Source organism: Octopus bimaculoides, chromosome 9 (assembly GCF_001194135.2).
Source record: "Octopus bimaculoides isolate UCB-OBI-ISO-001 chromosome 9, ASM119413v2, whole genome shotgun sequence".
NCBI lineage: Eukaryota > Metazoa > Mollusca > Cephalopoda > Octopoda > Octopodidae > Octopus > Octopus bimaculoides.
Window position 1 is genome coordinate 57,281,840 of NC_068989.1, and position 7,960 is coordinate 57,289,799.

Here is a 7,960-nt window from a genome sequence, read left to right on the forward strand (position 1 = left end):
ACACACACACACACACACACACACACACACACACACACACACACACATATATATTATATGGATTTAACTTGTTACCGCTTAGTCACTTCAATGCTATTCTCATGTACTTGCTCTTCGACACATTGTTATTCATGAAATATAATCCTAAGATGATCTACACAAAACCCACAACATTGTACACGTAAAAACTTTTGTCATTCTCTCTCGATGTGGCGCATACAACTTGTTTTCCTGTCAAGTGTAATGGCGATGTCAACATAAACAACATGGTATAACGCAGAGATCATTTACAACAATTAATGGTTCTGTGTAATGGAATGATTCGTTAAAATATTAATGTTTTGCCTGGATTTTAAGCCTCACGTCTCGTTGTTCGAGGTCGTTGCTGTTCAGGTGAAACTAATTTACACCATAGCACTAGACAGTAGAATTACCTTACAAACAGGATTCGGGAAGTAATGCTCTAATTTAAATCTCTAGAATACATCTATGTCTAGATACAAAGTTCTAGAATTATAGAAGGTACGAAAATCAAATATCGTACTGTCCAAACAGTGTATTTAATTGTTATACATTTCTGAACATAAACAACCTTTAGCACATTATTTTGATTCGGGAAATATAATTTATGAAACGTTATTTTGGGAGCAATGACTTCTTTTATCCAACTGTATCGCCAAAATAAAATCATTCTCAGTATATTCCTGTTGTCTCTGCCGATAATTGAAAGCAAATAGGTCAACGATGGGAGCGGACGGAAATATATAACGCATTTTGCCGTTTCTACCAATTCCACGCCTTCGCTATGTAATAATAGTCATTGTAAATGTTGGTTGGTCGGTTTATTTTTTGTTTGTTTCTTTGGTAGATTGGTTGGTTGACTGGCTGGCTGGTAGCTGGTTGGTTGGTTGGTTTGCACCAAGAAATGTGATAAAAATTAAGTTATAATTATTATTGTATGCCGTATTTTCTGATATTACCGATGATGGAAAAATTGTACTTCCAAAGCTACCAATCATATGACGTTTAACACCTAGTTCTTTAATAAAATTTGATAACTAACCACCAAAAATCGAATGGCTCCCATTTATATTTCATCCTTACACTAAACAAAATTTTATTTGATCGATAAAATAAGCATAATCTACTCTTTGTGGCAAAAGTGGACCGTAACTAGCTGAACATAGATATGCTGATTAAATTTAGAAATGAATAAGAATAAGGATTTTGATATCTAATATATGAGAAGAATTAAGGCGGAGAGATGGCAGAATCGTTAGCACGCAAGTCAAAATGCCTACCAGCATTTCGTCCGTCTTTATGTTCTGAGTTTAAATTAGGACGAGATTGAATTTTGCCTTTCATCTTTTGATAAAATAAGTACCTATTGAGTACTGGTAGTGATGTTATCGACTTAGACGCTTCCCTTCAATTGCTGGACTTGTACCAAAATTTGAAATCAATATATTAGAAGAATACAATATCTGTAACCTGGAATTGAAACCAGACTTCTAGATTCCGGTACTTGTACTCTAATTTACGACCCTTTTTTTTTATTAGCTAAATCCAAAAAGAGGACTAAGGCCCATCTCCTTCTCAGACGCTCCAAAAACGCTAAGGCAAATGCCACTGCTTCGTTTTTGTATCTCTGCAGACACAACAAATGCGATTATTACTCTGCTTAAACTATTGTGAAATGACGGCTGCAGAAAAGACATATGCAGAGTATTTCAGAGAACAGACATTCTGAGAGTGGAAAAGAGAACGTAATGATTAGCGCAGTTCCAGTGTTCAGGGTTGGATGCTACATGGCTGATAAAAGAAGCGGGCAAAGAGGTTGAGAGTGTCTGAATGGAAGTGACAATTGAACAGCTTGTTTTGAAAGGGCAAACATCAAAGTGACAATAGATAATAGCGAAAAGAAGGTAACAAAATATCTGTAGACTTGAGGCAGAATCGTGTCTGTGAGTGTGTTTTTAAACAATCGGTTAAGTGATCTTCTGGATGAGATACAGAATGACTGTTAACATAGCAGCAACACTGCTCAAGATGTAGGAACAACGCTCTATTGTAGATCTCGCCTGTGTTTTGTAGAAGTTTTGTTGCTGTTTGTTATATATGCATGTAACATTCTAAATATTTGTGTTATATAATTTAATATATTTCTTAATCTTTTTGCTTTAAAGGAACTTCTTCTGTTGAGAACTAACATCAGTGGTAAGTAGGATTATTTCATATAATTTATTTCTTAGATTATTGTCTTTATTTTTCACTGCGTCAAACAATTCTTGATTTCAGGAGAGAGGTCTAATGAAAAGTGGGGCTTTATGCCATTTAAACGTTTCGAGGATGTTACAGAAACACATCCATACACTCTTGTGAGACGAAAGGCAAATCCAGTCCTGTTTTGCTTTAATAATGAATCGAAGAAAGAAAGAATTAAATTTATACACGATGTAAAAGAAGTGAATTCGCTTCAACTGCGATTGAGATTATTTCGAAGTTTCGGAGTATTGGGAAGCTTACCGCTGTTATAGAGGTTTAGAAATATTTATATAGATCAACGATAAAACCGATGGAATCAATGCAGAACTAAAGTAATATCGTTATATTAGCACTAATATTAGTGCATCTATAATATTTATGTCTATGGTATTGCTTAGAGCGTGATATCTATGTTAGTTTTATTATTATTATTATTATTATTATTATCATTATTATTATTATCATCATCATTGCCTTTCCACAGCTTCTAACGCTGATGTACTACGGTGTCAGCTGTTCAATACCAGTGAACTAAGGTAACACCCCTTATTTTTCGAGCATCTTTCGGTGTATTCGAAAGGTTCCAAGCAGTGCTGTTTTCTGCAAGTGCTCCGCCCTTATTGCAGCCCCTATTTGTTCCATGTATTTCTCAAGGTTTTTACTCACTGTTCCCAGGGCTCCGACAATTATTGGCACCACTACCACCTTTTTCATCGACCACAACTGCTTTACCTCCCAAGCTAACCTATCATATTTATCGACATTTCTTTCTTCCTTATCGCATACCTTGTTGTCAGCTGGGTATGCTATACCTATGATCCAGCATAGTTTGCTTAGTTTCTCAATTAAGACTGTCTGGTTTCCTATTCTCTATCTCATGGTCGCACTGAATCATTAAATCCCACAGGAACTTTGCATTATCATTTTCGATGAAGCCTTCGGGTTCGTGACCGTACCAATCTTTTCTCTGTCGAGTCCAGATAGGTACCAGAATCTCTGAGCCTGCCGGGTGCAACACTGTCACCATAAATGGCTTCAGTTTCATTGCCACCATTATTCACAATATTATGTTTATTCATTGTCACTCATATGAGTTAGCGATTATCAGGTTGCGCAATTACCAGTGTTTTTATTGTGGCACCATCAATAGATATGTCATTAATCAGGACATGGGGAGACTCCACCCGCTCCTTTAAGTTATTATTATTATTATCATCACTGATATCACTGCTATTATTGTTTTTATTTATTTATATATTCATTTATTATTATCATTATTGTTATTATTATTATTATTATTGTTGTTGTTATTATTATTATTGTTATTATTATTATTATTATTATTATTATTATTATTATTATTATTATTATTATTATTATTATTATTATTATTGTTATTATTATTATTGTTATAATTATTATTATTATTAGATGATTTTGATCTGATATCTGCTGGATAAGAGCTGGCCTACAATCAAAGCTTTCCAGTCGTGACAGCTATATCGTTTTATGTTTTTCGTTATTTAAGACTGTGACATGTGATTAGCGTTATTGATATGTTAGTGGCAGGACTGTAGCAAGTAGCACGTCACCAAATGTGTTGGAAGGCAGACTCACTCATTGCAGCAGCGAAACATGGAATGCTCGCCAATGCAGACATGTAATCCTCCATTACACCCTCTCCATAACAGTTTTCCGTGGCACATTTGAAAAAGGACGAAAAAGAGGTAAAGAATATCACGGTCAAGAACTTGGGTGATGTCAACATTACAGCCATTATGCTTGTAACTGCACAAGTCACAGGATGACCACGAGGAGGAGAATGATAACGTTTAACTGTATTTCTATGTTGGCGATATATTTATGCTATATGAATGATATTTCTGTGTAAACAGTACAGTTGTATTAGTAATATAGCCACGATATTGGTAACGCTATATTATTGATGGTCTTATGGTACTGGTATAGCGCTGTCAGTTATATGCCTATAATATCACATTGTTATAACTGTGATATTTTATCAAGCTCGACAAATGATGAGAAAAACACCTCATTATTACGATGTCATCGACAAATATATTTTAAGAATTTCGCTTGCCCCTTAGCATTTATATGAACTCAGTATTGACATTTGAAAAATATTAATATATTTTGATGATTGTAAGTCTTGTGTGAATGGAATTAAGGTCCTCAAGCACTCCCAAAATATTACTGGTACACATTTCATTGACTCTTGCAAGACAAAAAGAAAATTCAGTCCTGTTTTGATAATAAAACAGAAAAAGAAGGAATTAAACCTCTAAAACATAATCTAACGATATGTAGTTTCTCTCCATTTATAGATCACTCTTATAACCTAATATTAGAAATCTATCAGTGAGATAATGCTGTAGGAATATTTTGTATAAAGCACAGGCATTTTAGTACATGCTGATTCTTAGCTTGTGAGAAGCAGTTTCAAGTTTTGTTACAATAAAATATAAAATAACTGCAGTTTTAATACACTATGTCAAAAGATTCCCAATTAATACGTTGTCGACGAAACAGTGTTAAGTTTATGATCAACGCACTTAATTCTTGAAGATCCATTCCAGTGGTTCGAAATTGAGATCATGTGACGTAGTTAGCAGATATAATCAAGTATATCCGCTGTATATTTCATGTATTCATAGCAAGCATACCACAGAATGATGTGAGTGCATACATGTAGATTCTTCGATGATATAATGAATCAATATACAGAACTGATAGAACTTTACCTTTGATCTTTTACCTTTTGTTTCAGTCATTAGACTACGGCCATACTGAAGAATTTTTAGTCGAACGAATCGACCCCAGTACTCACATTTTGTTAAGCCTGATACTTATTCTATCAGTCTGTTTTGCCGAAACGCTAAGTTACGGGGACGTAAACACTAATACTGGTTATCAAGCGGTACGGTGGTACTAACACATACACAGACACAGACACACACATATGTATACACACATACATATATGTGTGTCTGTATGTATGTATTTAAGTATGTGTGTGTGTGTGTGTGTGTGTGTGTGTGTGTGTGTAAACAGACTTCTTTCAGTTTCCGCCTACCAAATTTAGTCACAAGGCTTTGGTCGGCCCGAGGTTATAGTAGAAGACACTCGCCCAAGGTGCCACGCAGTGGGACTGAACCCGAAACATGTGGTTGGGAAGCAAGCAAGTTTCCTACCACACAGCCCGGCCTACACTTATAAACATAAAAAATATAACCACACTTAATTCAAAGTGCAGCTGATCACAAATTGTTAAACTTCAATACGTTATTACAGTGCAGTAAACCTGTCTCGTTCATTTTAAATCAGCTTTCCTGATTACTATTTTTTCTCTGGTAGGAACAACGTATCATTTTAAAATTAATAAATTGATTATGTGTTTTAATTACTTGGTTATATTAATAATGATGCTTTATGCCACAGAACACAATTAAATTCTGAACTTTAAGTGAAATCTATGCTATTTTTCTGTAAATTCTATTGTAACATAATGAAGGACATTCAAGTTATTGGACTATAGAACTTATCTAAAAATATTTCATATTTGATATATAAAAGATTTCAAAGAAGTCTTTAAAAAAAATACAGATGTTTAAAATGTGAAGTTACATATGAATCATAGACAAATCTCGTTTACATAATTATAGATTACATATAAATAGATTAAAGATATTTCCTGTTGTTTCTAAACTAAAAAAGTGGATTAGTATTTGTATTTCAGTGGACTTTTAAGATGTTTGATGAATCGAAACATTGTATAGATATAACTCTTAGAATTTTACAATTTTATATAAGAACTCGTAGCATATATTTAGATGAAAATTGCAACCTGTCACTTCATCTATATGCATAGATAACCAAAGAAACATGTTCATACAGATACATACATATTCATATATAAATGCACACATACTTACATCCATATATGTTATTCTTTTATTCTTTTACTTATTTATGTACTGTCTACGACTGTGCTTGAAAACAACGTTGTTGGTTTTAATCAAGCTAATAGACTTCAATAGTTTATTCTATCGTTAACTCTACATACTGGTTTTCTGGAGTTCAGTTAACCGTTTTGTAAATGTGAAGTAATTATATTCAAAATTATTTCAGTAACAGGGAAAATAAAAACAACATAAAATAACAAGGAACAGGAGTATAATATACTTTTCTCTTACAGCTGGCAGAATGGTTACCACGCCTGACAAAGTGGTTAGTGGTATTCTGTCCGTCTTTACGTTCTGAGTTCATATTCCGCCGCGGTCGACTTTGCCTTTCATCCATTCAGGGCCGATAAAATAAGTATCAGTCGAGCACGAACTTTTTCCTCTTGTGCCAAAATTTGAAACCAATATCTCTCTCTCTCTCTCTCTCTCTCTCTCTCTCTCTCTCTCTCTCTCTCTCTCTCTCTCTCTCTCTTTCTCTCTCTCTCTCTCTCCCTCTTTCTTTCTCTCTCGTTCTCTTATCGCTTTGTTGTATCACCTTTCAGCGTTTAGGAACAGTTTTTACTCTATTTCTAATTTAGCATGATCTTCATGAAATACGCACTTGATTCAAAATTTATTCTAATATAATTTATAAATTTCAAATTGAATTTGTAAAGTAAAATTAATATAAATATAGCAAACTGCTCAAATTATCTATGACACTTTCACTGGATAAAATATAGCATTGCTATTAAAGAAACATTTGAATGAATGCATGCAGACACTATTATATAGAATTGTTCAAATTTATAAATACCCTATGTATATTTGAGTGTGAAATAAGACTATGAATTCTCGCTAATATTGTCTCTTAGATGCAAAAGTTTTATTGATCTGTTGAAATTTTGTTACACAAATACAATATTCTTCAAATAAAACTACTATATAGAATGATGATTGATAGAGGAAAAGAGATACTAAATTGTTTTTATCCCAATAGGATTATAATGACAGTGAAAGAAAAAGATAAAATTGAGAAATTTATTGAAAATAACAGCAAAATAGAAAATATGAGTTCACATCTATTTATCATTCTATCTATCTCTCTATCTATCTGTGTAATTATACATGTATGTATGTGTGAACATATATATGTACACATTTACATACGTGTGTCTATGTGTATACACACACACACACACACACACACACACACACACACATATACATATATATATATAGAATATACAATATATATAGGCACAGGAGTAGCTGTGTGGTACAAAACATGCTTCCCAATCACATGGTTCAGGGTTCAGTCCCACCTTAAGCAAGTGTCTTCTAGTATAGCCTCGGGCCGACCAAAACCTCGTGAGTCGATTTGGTTGATGGAAACTGAAAGAAGTCCGTCGTATATATATATATATAATTTTTTTTCTCCGTGTTTTTCTCCTTGTTTTCTCCGTATTGTTTCTGTTGAAGAGCGTAGCTCGAAACGTTAATGACTTTCTCTATTCTCGAGCGTTAAACTAATACATCCTTTTGTTGTTTACACCACCTGTCCTCGTCTGTTGTTGTTTTTTTCGTAAATTCTCCCATATATATATATATATGTATGTGTGTGTGTGTGTGTCTGTGTGTGTGTGTGTGTTTGTTTGTCCCCCCACCATTGCCTGACAACCGATGCTGGTGTGGTTATGTCCCCGTAGTCTAGCGATTTGGGAAAAGAGAGCGAT

At 33.9% G+C, this 7,960-nt stretch overlaps 1 protein-coding gene across 1 annotated transcript in view; it reads left to right on the forward strand.

The window, feature by feature from the left end:
• Positions 1–7,960, forward strand: part of LOC106871386 (uncharacterized) — a gene marked incomplete at its 3' end in the record, with an annotated part of 540,352 nt that overhangs the window by 182,967 nt on the left and 349,425 nt on the right. The window contains exon 3 of the mRNA XM_052970915.1: positions 2,187–2,217. The remainder of the gene's footprint in view (positions 1–2,186; positions 2,218–7,960) is intronic.